The sequence below is a fragment of the Carettochelys insculpta genome, chromosome 7, assembly GCF_033958435.1.
Source record: "Carettochelys insculpta isolate YL-2023 chromosome 7, ASM3395843v1, whole genome shotgun sequence".
In the NCBI taxonomy this organism is placed as follows: Eukaryota; Metazoa; Chordata; order Testudines; family Carettochelyidae; genus Carettochelys; species Carettochelys insculpta.
The window spans coordinates 2,179,984-2,196,041 of NC_134143.1; the positions used below are offsets into that span (position 1 = coordinate 2,179,984).

At 53.7% G+C, this 16,058-nt stretch overlaps 2 non-coding genes across 2 annotated transcripts; one reads left to right on the forward strand and one right to left on the reverse strand.

The window, feature by feature from the left end:
* Positions 1 to 864: 864 nt before the first annotated feature.
* TRNAR-CCU (transfer RNA arginine (anticodon CCU)) lies at positions 865 to 937 on the forward strand. The gene has a single exon. It is a non-coding gene; the product is annotated as a tRNA-Arg (tRNA).
* Positions 938 to 12,237: 11,300 nt separating this feature from the next.
* On the reverse strand, positions 12,238 to 12,309 carry TRNAP-UGG (transfer RNA proline (anticodon UGG)). The gene has a single exon. It is a non-coding gene; the product is annotated as a tRNA-Pro (tRNA).
* Positions 12,310 to 16,058: the final 3,749 nt, after the last annotated feature.

The window sequence follows — 16,058 nt, forward strand, 5'->3', positions numbered from 1 at the left end:
AGGCCCTGGTTGCTGCCGACTCATTCTGACAAAAGGCTCACATTACACAGCTGTAGACCATCTCATTAGAGTGAGCTCCCTCTTGAGTCCCTCAGTAAATCAAAGGGGTGACCATGCTCCAGTCTCTTTCATCGAGTACTAGAACTGGAAGGGACCTCACGAGGTCTACAAGCCCAGTTCCCTGCACTTTACCTTGCACAGACTCCCCAAATGTCAATCAAAACCGCAGCAGCTAAGATGAAACATTAAAAAGCATTTATTCCCCACAAGCAGATCAGTTGCATGTGTTTCGAGGTGGTATTGGTGCTGGAGTCCAGAACTGCTCCAAGAGAAAGAAAAGAGAAATTCTGGTCTAATTCCTAAATGTTCTCAGGCTGAGCCAGATTGGAAGGTTTCCCTTCCCCATAACTTCTGGCAGTTTGTGCTTGCTGGGATGGTTTTCTGGTTTGGACAAGTCAAAGGTTTCTTTGACTTTCCAACATTGTTGCTGTCTTCAGTGTAGGTACAGGAGGAGAGGAGAAAAGATCATATCAATGTCCCTTATTTTACATGCTCCTCTGGGTGCCAGAAAGATCCTTGGTGAGTCTCAGAGCCAGGCAGCTCACGGCGTACAGCCCATTGAGCAGCTGCCTTTCATGGGAACTGTGACTCTGTTACCTACATGTCCCTTAGTGGTGAATGGCCAGGGATGGTAACTTGACATCTAGCTGGGTGTGGGTCACTCCTTTGTTGCTACTGCAGAGTTAGTCCATGGGTGTTTCTCAAAATCACAACAAAGAAAGAGCAAATGTTTTGTCTTCCAAGGTAAGAAACGTACATTTATGAGAGAGAATTTTATCCTTCATTGCTTCCTTTTGCATGAGTACCCCAGTGGCCTAATGGATAAGGCATTGGCCTCCTAAGCCAAAGATTGTGGGTTCAAGTCCCATCTGGGGTAAAGCCCTGTCTCCCTGGTATTAGTTGCAAGGCAAAGGTGGGGCTTTCATAAATCAGATAGGGTCCTTGCAGCAGTGGTCCTTTTGAAGTGCAGGAGGCTGCTTTTATGCTATCGAGTTGTTGCGCATTGACATCACTGCCTGATTAGCATCTGTTCAGGCTTCCCAAGCTCTGCACCCCATCCGTGGGCAGGACTGACTCTCCCTCAGCAGGAGAACAGCAGGTTTATTAGCTGACAGGACACAGCATCTTACAGGAGAGTCAGTACGGTAGGCAGAGACAGCCAGTCCAATCCGTGTTGGGAAGAGGAGGCCCTGAGGGGCCCCCAGAGCCGGGGCCTTGCCCCCTCCTTTGTCTCTCTCTCCCTCCCAGCCCAGACTAACTGATCCCAACTCCCAGTTTCAATTTAAACTCCTTGGGCTCCACCTCCCGCTTTATCTGCAGTACAAAGGTGTTACCTGGTCACCAGGTTACCCTCAGCAGGAGCCCCACCCCCTCTGTGAGCCACTCACACACACACACACACACACACACACATACCCCCCTACATCACAGCATCTTCTGAAGTGGCGCACTCCCATAGCCCCTGCAAAAGAGAGGCTCGTGTGGCCACATCCCACGTGTGTCAGACAGAAGTTGGGTTGTGGAGAAGGAGAAAGGGGTTGCTTGAGAAAAAGCAGATCCTGAAAATGGGCCACTGTGGGAAAGGAAGAGACTCAAATCTGTGGGTACCCAAGAGGCTCCTGTTACCACCTGCCCTCAGCCTGAGGAGACTGATGGAGTGAGCTCTCTCCCGCTGGCAGCACAAGCCCTCTCCTCTTCCTGCCCTGGGCTTTGCCGTTCCTCTGTACGCAAGTGACAGACACTCGCTTTTGAGTCATTGATCTTCAGGCCCCTGCAAGACAAACCCGCTTCCCCGGCTCCTTTTCCTCCCCCACTCCAGAGTGGTTTTACAAATGGAGTTTCATTAAACTTTCTCTCTCCAGAACAAAAAAGCAGTAAAGTAGCACTTTAAAGACTAACAAAATAATTTTGAGGTGAGCTTTCGTGGGACAGACCCACTTCTTCAGCCCACAGCCACAGCAGAACAGACTCAATATTTAAGGCACAGAGAACCAAAAATAGTAATCAAGGTTGACAAATCAGAAAAATGTATTATCAAGGTCAGCAAATCAGAGAGCAGAGGGGCGGGGCGGGAGGGGAGTCAAAAATTAGATGAAGCCAAGTATGCAAAAGAGCCACTGTAGTATCCCAGAAAATTTGCATCCCGGTTCAAACCGCGTGTTAATGTGTCGAATTTGAATATGAAAGAGAGTTGAGCAGTCTCTTTTTCCAAAGTGGAATAAAAATTCTTCAATAAGATGCAAATTCTTAAGTCATTAACAGAATGGCCCACTCCATTAAAATGTACACTGACTAGTTTGGGAATCAGGAATGTTTTGATGTCCATTTTGTGGCCATTAACTCTTTGTCTGAGAGAGTTTGAAGATGTCAGCTTTGATTACTGTTTTTGGTTCTCTGTGCCTTAAATATAGAGTGTGTTCTGCTCTGGCTGTGGTCTGAAGAAGTGGGTCTGTCCCACGAAAGCTCACCAGAACACTCTGCTTGGAGCCAGCCCCCGCGCCTCTCAGAGAAAGGGAAAATCCAGTGGAGAAAATGACTGACCTGCACCGCAGGCATTGTGGCTGCACCGGGGGTGAAAACAGGTTCTCAGTGATCTCTATTTCTGGGTGTGGCAAAGAGGGCTTGGTGTAAGCCTCAGCCTGGTTGTCTTCTGAGCAGGTGGGCTGGGCTCAGTGCCTGAGTTTCTTCCTTCCCTTCTGTTAACAGATCAGTTGGTACAGTGGGAGTGTAGGCAATGTGTCAGCAGGAACGCAAGGTTACTGAGGCTGGGGTTTCCTGAGGCTGGGAGGAACGTGTCTCCCAGAGATGGTTTGCATAAGAATGCAAAGGTGTGCCTGTGTGATACCTTTCAGGCAAAGCCTAATGGGTAGCAAGTCAGCCATGAGATTTGGTCTATTGTAAACATGTTGTTGTAAAATCACAATTTAAGCTGACACTCTGTGTGGGAATCGTGAGATCTCACCAATGCTCTGGGTTGTTGTCGGGGACAGGGCAGTCGCCGTAGCTGCATAAGACATGGATGACACAGGGCTCCCTGTTTTAAAGCATTGTAAAGCCAGCAAAGAGGGGCATTGATTTGCTCAGCTGTTTGAGTGTCTTGAGCTTGCCTGTGCTTTAGCTGCAAAAGTATAAACTTGTCTTAAGTAATTTTCTCCACCTGTTAAAAGAGAGAGCTGGATAGAAGAGCAAATGTAAAACCCCACAGGAAATATTGGGAGCTGAAATTACAAAGTAGCACCTAAGGCCATGCAAAGCTGAAATCAGAGGGATCTGCCTCAGGATGATTCCCAGCAGTATAATAGATAAGGGAGTAACAATGATGACTGGTAGGTGGCTGGAAGGAGAAGTGGTGGATGATTGGAGGCCAGTGGCTGGCAGGAGGCAGCCAGAGGATGCTGCAGACAAGTGGACAGCTTGTACTGCCCTGGTGATGTATGTGTGGGCTCTGGGTTCGGGACTGCACTGCGGGAGGCAGGCCCTGTAATTGTGTTTGTGATAAAGGGCCAAGAGCCCCAGCAAGAGACTGGGTTCTACTGCATATGGGGATGGGATCTGGGTGAAGGGGGTTTGTCTCTTCTTTGCTTAGATACACTGCATCTGTCACTGTAACCTGGGGGTACGTTATGGTCATTAAACAAGCTGTTTCTATCTCAGACTCTGCGCTTGCGAGGGGGCAGAACCGCCTTACAGGCACCCAGCACGGGGGTGAAATTGTCCCAGGCCACTGGGTGGGGGCTGAAGCTGGTTGGTTGTACCCTTGACAGGAAACCCCCCAGGAGTTGAGCCCGGCCCTTCTGGCAGCACCAGGCAGAAATAGAAGGGTTACGTGAGGAAAAGGAAAGGAAGAAGAAAGAGCATGTTGGTTTGCGGGGGCTGCTGTGCTGATTTCAGGTTTAAACTGCTGGCTGAGGAGGAGAGTGGGCCAGGCTGAGGGGGTGGCTGAGCCAGGGGACAGACCACACCAGCGGGAAATGGTGGCCTGACAACTACTATCATTTACTGCAGCTAACTCAGTGCAGTGCCAGGTTTGTGGTGGCTGCTGGTGGGGGGGAGGTAGTGGAGATTAGGAGGGGCCCCTCCCTTAGTAAAACAGTGGCTGGCTGAGTGGGAGGAGAGAGCAGGAGGGTTTCAGCCACAGCCTCCCTCAGAGCAGCTGAGGTGAACACAGCAACCAATTCCCCTTTGGCTTGGTGCATGGGGAGGGCTTGGAACCAGTGGGGGACATGGGCCAATTTCCGGGAGGTTCCTCTGAAGGTGCGATACTCTTGGTGGAGCTCCAGTGAGCCTCATTCATACAGCATGAGGAAAAGTCCCACACTCAGGTGTGCCTCTGGATAAAAAAGGCCCAGCCCTTGAACAGACAGAGATTTACAGCCAGCACTCGCTGTACCAGGAGGTCCCACTGAGCTGTCAACTAAGATTGCACAGTTAACAATTCTGAGTGAGTGTTGCCCATTACACCAGGCAACCTGCAACTTAAGCCTTTTCTGGACAGTCTTGGGAGGCCGGCACCATGTACTCCTGGGCTGGCCAGACTGTCATGTTCACATTCCTTCTGAGAGAGGTCAAGTTACTTCTCCATTGTAACAAAACTCTCACCATTTTCCACTGGTGAATAACAAGGTGGTGGTGAACTTGACTGAAGCTGAAGAGGTCCCAAATGCTCCTTTTCACAGGGTTTCCTTAAAGGAAATATATTTTCATCTCCCTCTTCAGTAAGTGGGGGGTTGCACTAGATGTTTGAAATGGATTTAAACACTGCACATTTCCATTGGCAAATGTACCAGCACTGAGCACACGCAACCCTCAGATGCAGTCAGTTCCCAGCCTGCGAGGCTCAGATTCTGCTTCGAGTGTCCCCGTGGGTGCTCCACATTAGGTGTCGGGCTCACCCGGCGCTGCAGATCGGATCTTCCAAGCAGTTTCTGCCGGACCGCGCATGCGCCGGTGGGCGCCGCTCCCCCGCGCGCTCCCGGCCATGTGCGCGATCCGGTCCCGGCCAGTTCCTCTTAACCGCCGTCGGCTGCAGACGGAATCCAACTAGGCTAAGGCCAAGTAGTGTATTCAACGACTTTATCTGTTTTTTCTTAAAGTTTTTTTCAGGCACTTAGGCTACTATAAGCTAGCCGGTTGTTATTTTGTAAAAAAAAAAAAAACAAAAAAACAACGAACAAGCTAGGAGAGGGACAGCTCAGCCAGTCCCAGTAATAAGCGCCGGAGGCCAGGAGCTAGGGCTATCAGCCCTCCTGCTAAGGCAGGCCATCGGACGGGGAAAACGGCACAAAGAAGGTGCTAAGTACCCACTTAAAAACTCAAAGACTCACCAACAATGTCCTCTTCAGGCTTTAAAACAAGAGAAAAAAAAAAAAAATGCTGCTTCTTGATAAGGCCCTCCAGCCAGAAGCGCCGGAGCGGCCGCAGCAGGAGGGACCCTCCGGGGCCCTTAAAAGGAAAGCTGCCTCCCTCACTCCATCAGCGCAGAAACGGAGGAAAGTATCTCCAGCCCGATCCCTGCCGGCAGCAACAGCGAGCGGGACAGGAGGAGCAAGCAGCCCCCAGCCGCAGCAACAGCTGATCGGCGGCGGCACGGAGAGCCACGTGGAAACGGCTCAGCCTCCAATACTCAGCCAGCCGCCCAGCACCGCAGGCAGGGCGGCGGCTAAGCAAACGCCGGTACCGGCGGCACCGCAGGCAGCGGCACCGACCCCCGGGGAACCGGCGGTGCAGAGCGCGCAGGCACACAGCCTGCCGGCACCGGAGGACACCGCACATGCGGCATCGCCCTCGAGCGTGCCGAGCTCGGTGCGGACGGGGCCGGAATCCCCTGTATGCTCCCCAGCCCGATCCCTGCCGGCAGCAACAGCGAGCGGGACGGGAGGAGCGAGCAGCCCCCAGCCGCAGCAACAGCTGATCGGCGGCGGCACGGAGAGCCACGTGGAAGCAGCTCAGCCTCCGATAATCAGCCAGCCGCCCCGCACCGCAGGCAGGGCGGCGGCTAAACAAGCGCTGGTACCAGCGGCACCGCGGGCAGCGGCACCGACCCCTGGGGAACCGGCGGTGCAGAGCGCGCAGGCACGTAGCCTGCCGGCACTGGAGGACACCGCACGTGCGGCACCGCCCTTGAGCGTGCCGAGCTTGGTGTGGACGCCGGAATGCCCTGTATGCCCCCCAGCCCGATCCCTGCCGGCAGCAACAACGAGCGGGACGGGAGGAGCGAGCAGCCCCCAGCCGCAGCAACAGCTGATCGGCGGCGGCACGGAGAGCCACGTGCAAGCGGCTCACCCTTCGATAATCAGCCAGCCGCCCTGCACCGTAGGCAGGGCGGCGGCTAAACAAGCGCCGGTACCACCGACCCCCGGAAAACCGGCGGTGCAGAGCGCGCAGGCACGCAGCCTGCCGGCACCGAAGGACACCGCACATGCGGCACCGACTTCGAGTGTGCCGAACTCGGTGCGGACGGGGCCGGGATCCCCTGTATGTCAGGGGCGGAGTTACCTCCTCAAGGGAGGGGGAAGACTGCACACAAGAGGAGGCATTGCAGCCCCTCTCCGCACAGGGCTGTGTAGTTGCTTTCTCACAGCCCTCCGCTATGTTGCAGACTCCAACTAGAAGGCAGGGGTCCCCCCCACCTTGGCCTACCCGGAGCCCCCTTCTCCATTTCTGCAACCAGCCTCACCCTGGCTGGGACCACCTCTCCAGGGTCTCGACGGTCTCCCTCCCCCAGACGCAAAGGGTATGCACCAAGGGAGTGGTCTAGGTCACCTTCCCAAGACCAGTGCTTATACTGCCGTGGTCGCCCCTACCACGCAGGGCATAGACACCATCGGCAATCTACTAGGGAAAGATCCCTACGAACGATCTCGTATCCCCGAGGGCAATTGTGACCGGGGACAGAGACTTAAGCATCTCAGGGGGGACTGGTTATGGAACCCCGAGATTTTTCCTCGCACACCTCTAGTGAGAGGGTGTACCATCATCAGCAGGAACCGGAAGGGTCCAGAAAGACGTACCCCAGCGGTTCCTCGCTTTCCTCCCCGGATGAGGCTACGGCCCCGGGGGGCGTCCATCCTCCGGACGATCTCAAACAGTTCCAAGAGCTGTTTTACGAGGGTGGCCTTCACGCAAGGCTTCCAGACAGCAAAGGTGCAAGAGCAACACCATAAGCTCCTCAAAAATCTGAGACCTCCGGCCTCCTCCAAAATAGCAATACCGCTGATGACACAATCTTGGAGTCTGCCACTATGATATGGCAGACTCCTGCGACTATTCCGCCTGTCCACAAAAGAGCGAAAATAAATAAATAAATAAATAAATAAATACTTCGTGCCCACGAAGGGCATGGAGTTCCTGTTCAGCCACCCACAACCAAATTCTTTGGTGATGGAGTCGTCGCAACGTGGGGGAATAAACAAACATGCCAAAAAGCTAGAGCTGTTGGGCAGAAAGGTCTACTCCTCCTCCACGCTACTGTTGCCAATGGCAAATTACGCAGCGCATCTAGCGAACCATAATTTCAACAACCACATTAGGTTGACCTCCCTCATGGACTCGCTTCCAGAGGGCACGAAACCAGTGCTCAAGGCCATCATCCGACCATTTTATAACCAGTGGCAAAGGATCACCACAGACACATGGGTGCTGGAGATCATAGCCACGGGGTACGCCATCCCCTCCCAGTTGCTCCCACCGCCATGACCTCCACCCGGGGCCCCACCTCCAGGAGACCTCCCATGTAGCGAGGCTCAAGCAGGAGGTAGACCATCTCATGCTCGTAGGGGCAGTGGAAATAGTGCCGGAGCAACTGCAAGGGAGAGGGTTCTACTCGAGGTACTTCCTCACGGGGAGGTCCATCTTAGATTTTCGAGGCCTCACCGGTACCTGCGCAAGCAACGTTTTCGGATGATCACAAACGCCTCCATCCTTACGGCACTAGACGATGGAGATTGGTTCGCAGCCCTTGACTTACAAGGTCCTACCGTTTGGGCTCTCCTCAGCCCCCAGAGTCTTCACCAAGACCTTGGCAGTGGTGTCAGCCTACCTGCACAGACAGGGGGTATTTATATTCCAGTATCTGAATGACTGCCTACTCAAAGGGGCCTCAAAGGAGGAGGTACTACGCATAATATGTGTCACAGCAGGCACGTTCTCTTCGCTCGGCCTGCTTATCAATCTGACAAAATCAAAGACAGACCCCGCACAGGACATAGAGTTCGTAGGGGCACGCATAAATTCTATTACAGCGAGGGCGTATCTACCAGAGACTCGCTTTCGGGCCATCGGCTCCCTCGCGCAAGGCTTCACCTTCAGCCCTATGGTGCCGGTTCTGACGTGCTTACAGCCGCTGGGCCACATGGCAGCAGCAACGTTTCGTAGAACAGAACGCCAGGTTACACATGCGCAGCATGCAGCATTGGCTGGCGAGCGTATACAAACCGGCAGCACACACTGTTCACAGGATGGCGTCGCCCACAACGGAGGTGCGCAAATCCCTGCAATGGTGGGTAAACCCCGAGAACCTGCTTACAAGGGTACCCTTCCACCAACCACACGTATTGGTTTTTCTTACTACAGATGCCCCCCTCATAGGGTGGGGAGCACACATGGGCGAAGAGGTGACGCAAGGGCTGTGGTCCTCTATGGAGCAGTCACTGCACACAAATATACTGGAGCTCAAAGCAGTGTTCAACGCCTGCAGACACTTTCGAGACCAACTGAAAGGCAAGGTAGTCGGGATCAGTACAGACGATACCTCCACCATGTTTTATATAAATCGGCAAGGAGGAGCTCGGTCCCGTGCCTTATGTGTAGAAGCAGTCCGGTTGTGGAACTGCTGCATCGCCAACAATGTAACCTTGAAAGCCTCGTACTTACCAGGCGCTCGCAATGTGAAGGCAGACCAGCTGAGCAGGCGTTTCGCACTCACGCACGAGTGGCAGATCCGTCCCGATCTGCTGCAACCGATTTTTCCACGCATAGGGTTTTTCCCCAGATAGACCCTGTTTGCTACTCAGCACAACAAGAAGTGCCCACGATTCTGCTCCAGGGCAGGACTGGGACGGGGGTCCCTGAGGGATGCCTTCGCGATCTCATGGAGGGGCCCCCTGCTTTACGCTTTCCCTCCCACAGTGCTCATCCACAAAGTGTTGCAGAAAGCCAGGAGGGAAGGAACCTGAATGATCCCGATAGTCCCAACGTGGGATCGACAGCAATGGTTCCCCCTATTCCTGTGCATGTCGGACCGGCCACCGATGTCCCCTCCGGTGGCGCGGGATCTGCTCACGCAAGCCCAGGGGTCCATAGTGCATCCGCACCCCCAAAGCCTGCGACTACAAACGTGGTTAATCCATGGCTCAGCTCCCTAGAGAGCACATGTACGGAGGAAGTGCAGCAAGTCCTAGAAAGTAGCAGGAGGACTTCCACCAGGAAGACCTTCAAGCAGAAATGGACTCGCTTTACGGCATGGTGTTCTACCAAACAGCTAGCCCCCTTTCGGTGCCTATGGCTGTGATATTAGAGTATTTACTGGACCTCAAGAGAGGAGGACTCTCGCTATCCTCGTTTCAGGTCCACCTGGCCGCCATTTTGGTGTTCAGACACGAAGAGGAAGGGCACACGGTGTTCGCCCATCCCATGGTTACCAGGTTCTTCAAAGGGCTGGTAAGCCTATACCCCCCTCAGAAACCGCTTCCACCTCTGTGGAACTCGGACCTGGTGCTTAATGCGAAAAGGGGACCACCGTTTGAGCCTTTGGCCACGGTTTCCCTCCGCCTCCTTATGATGAAGACGACCTTTCTTCTCGCAATCACGTCAGCTCGCAGGGTGAGCGAGCTTGAGGCAGTTATGGCAACGCCGCCCTGCGCTGTTTTTCCAAGGAGGCGGTAACCATACGGCTGCATCCAGCCTTTGTTCCTAAAGTTTCTTTCTGAGTTTCATACTAATGAACCTATTGTTTACCCTTGTTTATCCAAAGCCTCATAACTCTAACAAAGAGGTGCGCCTACACCTCCTGGACGTGAGCAGGCGCTAGCTTTCTATATGGACAGGACCAAGTCCTTCCGGAGAACGGATAGGCTCCTAGTCTCTATCGCTCCCAAATCAAAAGGAGAATGTCTCTCTTCGCAGAGAATCTCTAAGCACATCGTATCTTGCATAAAAATGTGCTACAAACTCAAAAAGACTCCTTTACTGGCCACGCCCAGGGCTCATTCCACTAGGGCGGTGGCAGCATCAACAGCCTTTTTTCAAGGGCGTTGCGCTAAAAGACATTTGCAGAGTGGCGACCTGGTCATCCTGTGACACCTTCGCCAAACATTACGCCCTTCACAGGGTATTCCAAGAGGATACCCGTCTCTTGGCAGCGGTCCTCTCGGGGACAAGCTGCACATAATCCGATTACCCACCTCCTATCTTGGGTTACTGCTGGGTAGTCACCTAATGTGGAGCACCCACGGGGACACTCGAAGAAGAAAGAAAGGTTACTCACCGTAGTAACGGTGGTTCTTCGAGATGTGTCCCCGTGGGTGCTCCACTACCCGCCCATCCTCCCCGCTCCGGATCTCTGTTTAGTGTTTTGCAGGAGCATCCGAGGCGGCTGGTCAAGGAACTGGCGGGGACCGGATCGCGCACATGGCCGGGAGCGCGCGGGGGAGCGGCGCGCACCGGCGCATGCGCGGTCCGGCAGAAACTGCTTGGAAGATCCGATCTGCGGCGCCGGGCGAGCCCAACACCTAATGTGGAGCACCCACGGGGACACATCTCGAAGAACCACCGTTACTACGGTGAGTAACCTTTCTTTTCTGGTCCATTGGTCGCACAGAGGCACAATATGACGTGCACATGCAGGGCCTGCTCACCACAGGCTGTGCTGGGCAGGGGAACCAGAGCCAGCACTGGGGGAGTCAGGAGTCTGACACACAAAGACCTCATGGTGCAGGACAAGCTCAGAGCTCTTTGGCTCCATCACAGTCAGACAGCAGCAGTGGGGCCTGTCCCAGGCACAGGGACAAGCCCGTGGCTCTCAGCAGGCAATATTCACCAGGCTGGGGCAGAGCTGCCAGGAGCCCCAGAAAGGCCCCAAGCCCAGGAGCAGCACAGCCCTACCAGAGAGGAAACTGCAGAAGTGACCAATGCAGCAGCAGAAAAGGCCCCAGTTCCTGAGCTGCAGGCGTTGGCCAGAGCCCCTGAAAGCAAGACCTGAGTGAGCCAGGCTAACAGCAGCCCCACTGCCATGGGTCAGAAGGTGGCGCCGAGACGAGCATGCAGTGACGCCTGCCCCAAAGGCTCATGTCGTAGTTAACCTTGGGGCTACCAGAGAGGCTAGAGTCCTGGTCTGCAAGATGAGGGGTTTCTCACCTGGGACAGCTGCCTGCCATGTCCCCTGCTGCTCTGCTTGGCCTCAAAAAAGAACCAAACCCAAGAACCAACCAGAGCAACAAAACACGTGCAGAGACTGGAACAACTCAGAGTCCTGAGCGTGAACTAAACCAGACGGTAACTGTGGCAGGACATCCCCCCAGCACAGGCTTGTGAAGGAATCACTGCCCAGGCTGCACCTGGAGGAAATGACGAGGAGCACAGAGCGATTGCCAGCAGGAGCAGCTGGGGCTGCAAAGGCAGGATGGATGCTAGTAACACAGAGGCTGCTGGGAAATGGCCATCACTTGAAAGGCTGAGGGTTCATAGACAGGAGAGCCAAATGAAGGGGGAGTTGTAGGACGCAATGCAGGGGAGGAGCAGTGGGAGCTGGGAGGGAAAAGCCAAGAAGTGCTTGGAGTAGGGTCCCTGCTGGGCTGGAACCAGAGGGAGAGTGGGCCTGGGTTCCCCCAACAGCCCCTGCTGGTGTAGCATAGATTGGGCCTGTGGCAGGGAACAAGTGTACTGCCTGGGTCACTGTAGGAGTGACAGAGAATTGAAGGGCCTTTAGCTCAGAAGATGGGAAATGCCAAGTTATCCAAAAGGCAGCTGAGTTGCAAGCTGGGCATTGGTGGCTTCTGCCAGCAGGAGGTGCTGCCACACTGAAGAGAAGGGGTGTAGTCACTGGCAGGGGCCTCATCTTGGCAGAGCTACTGCCTGGGCTGAGCCATCCAGTTCAATTCAACTACTTCTACACACTGAGCAAATGAACTGAGGCAGAATTAGTGCAAGGCCACCAGCTGCCCAGGGAGAGCATGAGGAAAAGGGCTTGTCTGGGATTTGAACCCAGGACTTCTCCCACCCAAAGGGAGAATCATACCCCTAGACCAACAAGCCCCCTTTTGAGAACAGACCGGGAATATGCTCCAGGACCAGGTTTGAACAAACAGCCAGTGCTCTGAGAAGTTCTGCATCAAACTTCTGATTTCCAAGGTCATTTCCAAGGTGTCTTCACAGGTCTAAATGAAGAAACTAACTTCACATTCTGAACAGGTCACAAACCACTCTGAATGGGAGAAAAATGTCGGGAACAACACAAAGTCAAGGAGAGCAGCAAACACACTCTCTGGGGGCAGCATCAGGGAGTTCAACTCAAGACTTTTTGCTCTCTGAGCAACACTCGGCCTTGCAAAGCAAACCCAGCTGTGCAGGAAGAACAAACATCACTTCTCACACCCACTGCACCTGACCTCACCTCCCAAACCTTCCCCACACTCCCTCCTGCCTGGAGTGAGACTCACACACTCTGAGCTGGATGGACTGGTGGTACTGGGCTTAGTCCTTCATGGCCCCTTTACTTGCCTGGTCTCTGACTCTACCCAGCAGAAGCTGAGATCACTCTGGTGCCTTACAGGATCCAAACACCAGCAAAGCTGGGCAGGCCCAGGTGTTGGGGCTGGCAGGGAATCAGGTGTGGGTTCTTGGTATCCTCTGTGCTGCTGGGCCTGGGCTCTCACACATTTGCTGAGCTAGATGTGATGGTGCTATACATGCAACAGGGATGGTTTTGTGAACTGCAAAAGTCTGCAGCTTGCTCGTGTTTTGGCAGATGATCATTCAGAGTCTTTCAAATGTGTCATATTCAGCTGCATGGTGTCTGCACACTTTGCAAATGTGTGTGCAGAGAGGATGTCAGTTACCCTGTGAATTCACAGCCAGAGCTATTATCTCCTCTGTTGGCCGGATATTGCTCTACAATCACCACCGACCTTTCCAATCTCTGCATCTCCGTTATTTGTCTCCAGCTGGTTTTTGTAAAGGAAAAATGGACTTATCTCATCATTCTTGGGGCGTCAGAGAAATGTGTCCCAGCAGCCAGTTGCAGTCAGCAGCAAGAAGGGCTGGGGCTGATGTCTGGAGGAGGAGAGAGGCAGAGATGGGGCAGGCGATGAAGCAGCTGGAGGGAGGCAAGGAGCACATGGCAGCAGCCTGCCAAGAATCACAGGTTCCCAAGAAAAGTACAACTGCAGGGCCCATAGGGTAATGGGCAGCACTCAGGGTTCTCATTCCCGCAATCTGCGTTGAAATCTCAGTGGGACCTCGAAGTGCTGGGGTGGTTGGCTGCAAATCTCCGGCTCTATCATGGTTGTGCTTCTCCATCCACATGCTTGTTAAGAGAGGGGTTTGGGCCTGATGGTGGATGAATGAGGTGGACTGGAGTTCAGTCTCTGATTCGGCTGGTTCACTGACATAGCTGCAATGTGTGCAAGTGCAGAGGAGACCGTGACTGCCTTCAGGCCTCCATAAAGACCCAGTGTGGGGCTCCTCCCCCTCACTAAGGCCATGCCCAAACGAGGATGTGGCTGTCAGGGCATCATCACAAGGGGGTAAAGAAAATGGCCAATCCCTCTGTGGGGCTTGCGTTGGAGTAGGACATAGACCTGGAAGAGACTTTTTCCCAGCTGCTGCTGAGAAGCACGGAAGAACCCAGGGATGGCTGTGCTGGTGGAAGGGGAAATACATTCAGGTACAATGACTGGTTGCAGAGTTCAGACAACAACCTGGCTTCCAGCAGGCAGGGGGGATTTGGGGCTCTCTGTGTGTAGCCATGTGCAATGGCACAAGAGAGCACCTTGAACGTCTCCCCTCCCCCTGGAGGGAATGGGAACAGCTCTGACCAGGAGGCTGGATTTGGAAGAGGAAGTCAGGGCCATGAACGAAGTGCAGGGCTGGGATGCGAAACTCAGGACCACTTCCCCAAATGTACCTTCTATCCCCCATCTGACACTGTGTTCTGCTAAAGCTGCCCGGCTGCCTCCAGCGTGAGCTGAGCTCAGGGGCAGTTGGCTCCCTCACTCAGTGCATCCCAAGGCCAAATCAGGGCAGGGCTGGGTGCGGTGCTGTGCCTGAGGCCCTGTGCCCCATTAGCTGTGGGCTTGTTCAACTGCTCAGGAGAGATTCCAATGTCACTCAGCTGATTCGCAGAGTGCTCACTACTGAGGCTTTTGTTTCTGTTGGTGGTGCTCACTGGTGCATAGTTCAGAGCATATCAAATTTATTCCACACATGGATGGAAGAGGCTGGAGGGAACATTGTCTGTGGGTGTCCAGCCAGGCCAAGGGAGGGCTGTTCATTGTGTGTTGGACCTCACTGGGAGTTTGGGGAGGGCAGCTGGGGCGGCTGAGCTGGGTGTGTGGCTGGGTTTGTTGGGTTACATCACAGTGGTTTTCTCTTCTGAGGTGTGGTGCTTTTTGTGGGGGGAACTCTTATCCCCATGACACACCTCAGGCAGGAGCCTTTTCTCTTTGTGCCAAGGCATGTGGCTGGGATCCAGGACTCAGGACCCTTTCCCCAAATGTACATATTCCCCTCCCACCACACACATCTGACACTGTTCCACTTCAGACTCTGGAGCCTTCACTTTCCCTGGCTGGTGCCTCAAACGGCTTGTATATGTGGGGGGTTAGCTCAAGCGGTACCTCCTCCCCTTTCAGGTGAGGCGAGAGTCGGTTCCATGTGCATATTCTCCCACTGCTGGTTTTCCTTTCCCAGGAGCCCAGTGTTGTCGGCCTGCAAATGTCTCTCTCTTCTGTAACTTTGGCCTCCCTCTTACTAAAATCAGCCACGACAAACTTGTTCAACCTAATTTTGAAGTGTAGACAGAGTCAGAGGCATTTGAACCAGGCTGAGTGGGATTTCTAGGGTGCCACATGAGTCTCTGCTGAAGTGTGGCTGTGTGTGTTTGGCTTAGGTACTGGATTCCTGTTTCTATGACTTCCTCACTTCCTAGAGAGGGAATCCTTGAGGCCAGAAGACCTGGCAAGGAAATGAGGAGCAGAGAAAGCCAATGGAGCTGCTGTGGAGGGCTGGTGCCATTGGGAGAGTGATCCTGCTGCTCCTTCCTGTGTAAGGAGAGCTGTGCAGTGTGGGCTTAGGGCAGGTCGCTCTGAGCCTTGGGAGGCTGGGTCCAGAGATGTCCAACCCTCACCTGCTCTGCTTTCTTCCTCATTGGTTTTTTATCTTTCATGAAACTTTAACACTTGAGGGATAGTGGGGAATAACAGCCAAAAAGAGATCCCGTCACTTGGGTGCTTGATTGCCATTTATTTAACAAATCTGAGCAGAGGAGAATTCCAACCCTCAGACTGCGTCTGCGTTAGCAAGTTCTTTCGAAAGATGTTTTGAAAGAAGGGGGCTCTTTTGAAAGAGCCCATGGATCGTCTGCGCTCTGAAACCATTCTTATGGAAGTCAATGGAAAGAATGCAGGGCTCCTTTTGAAATCAGTCTTCCTTCCTGTTCCAGGAAGAGACCTCCGGGGACGCGCTTCTACACGGCGTTTGGAGTCCGGAAGAACGGTCTTCCGCACTCAAAATTACGTGGCAGTATGCTAATGAGGAATGGGGAGTTTACATCCATGTCTCATTAGCATATTTCAGGTTGTGTATTCCCAGGCCACTTTGGAAGAAAGTGGTCTGTGTAGACACGGCCTTTGAAGGGCCTTTCTTTGGGAAGAACAGTTTTCATTTAGGATCCCTGGTGCGTTCTTTCAAAAGAGCGGGAGCTGGGTGGATGCTCTCTTTTGAAAGAGCAGATCACACTTTTGATTCTCTTCTTTGTGTGTGGACAGAGAGAGTCAAATCTGCCT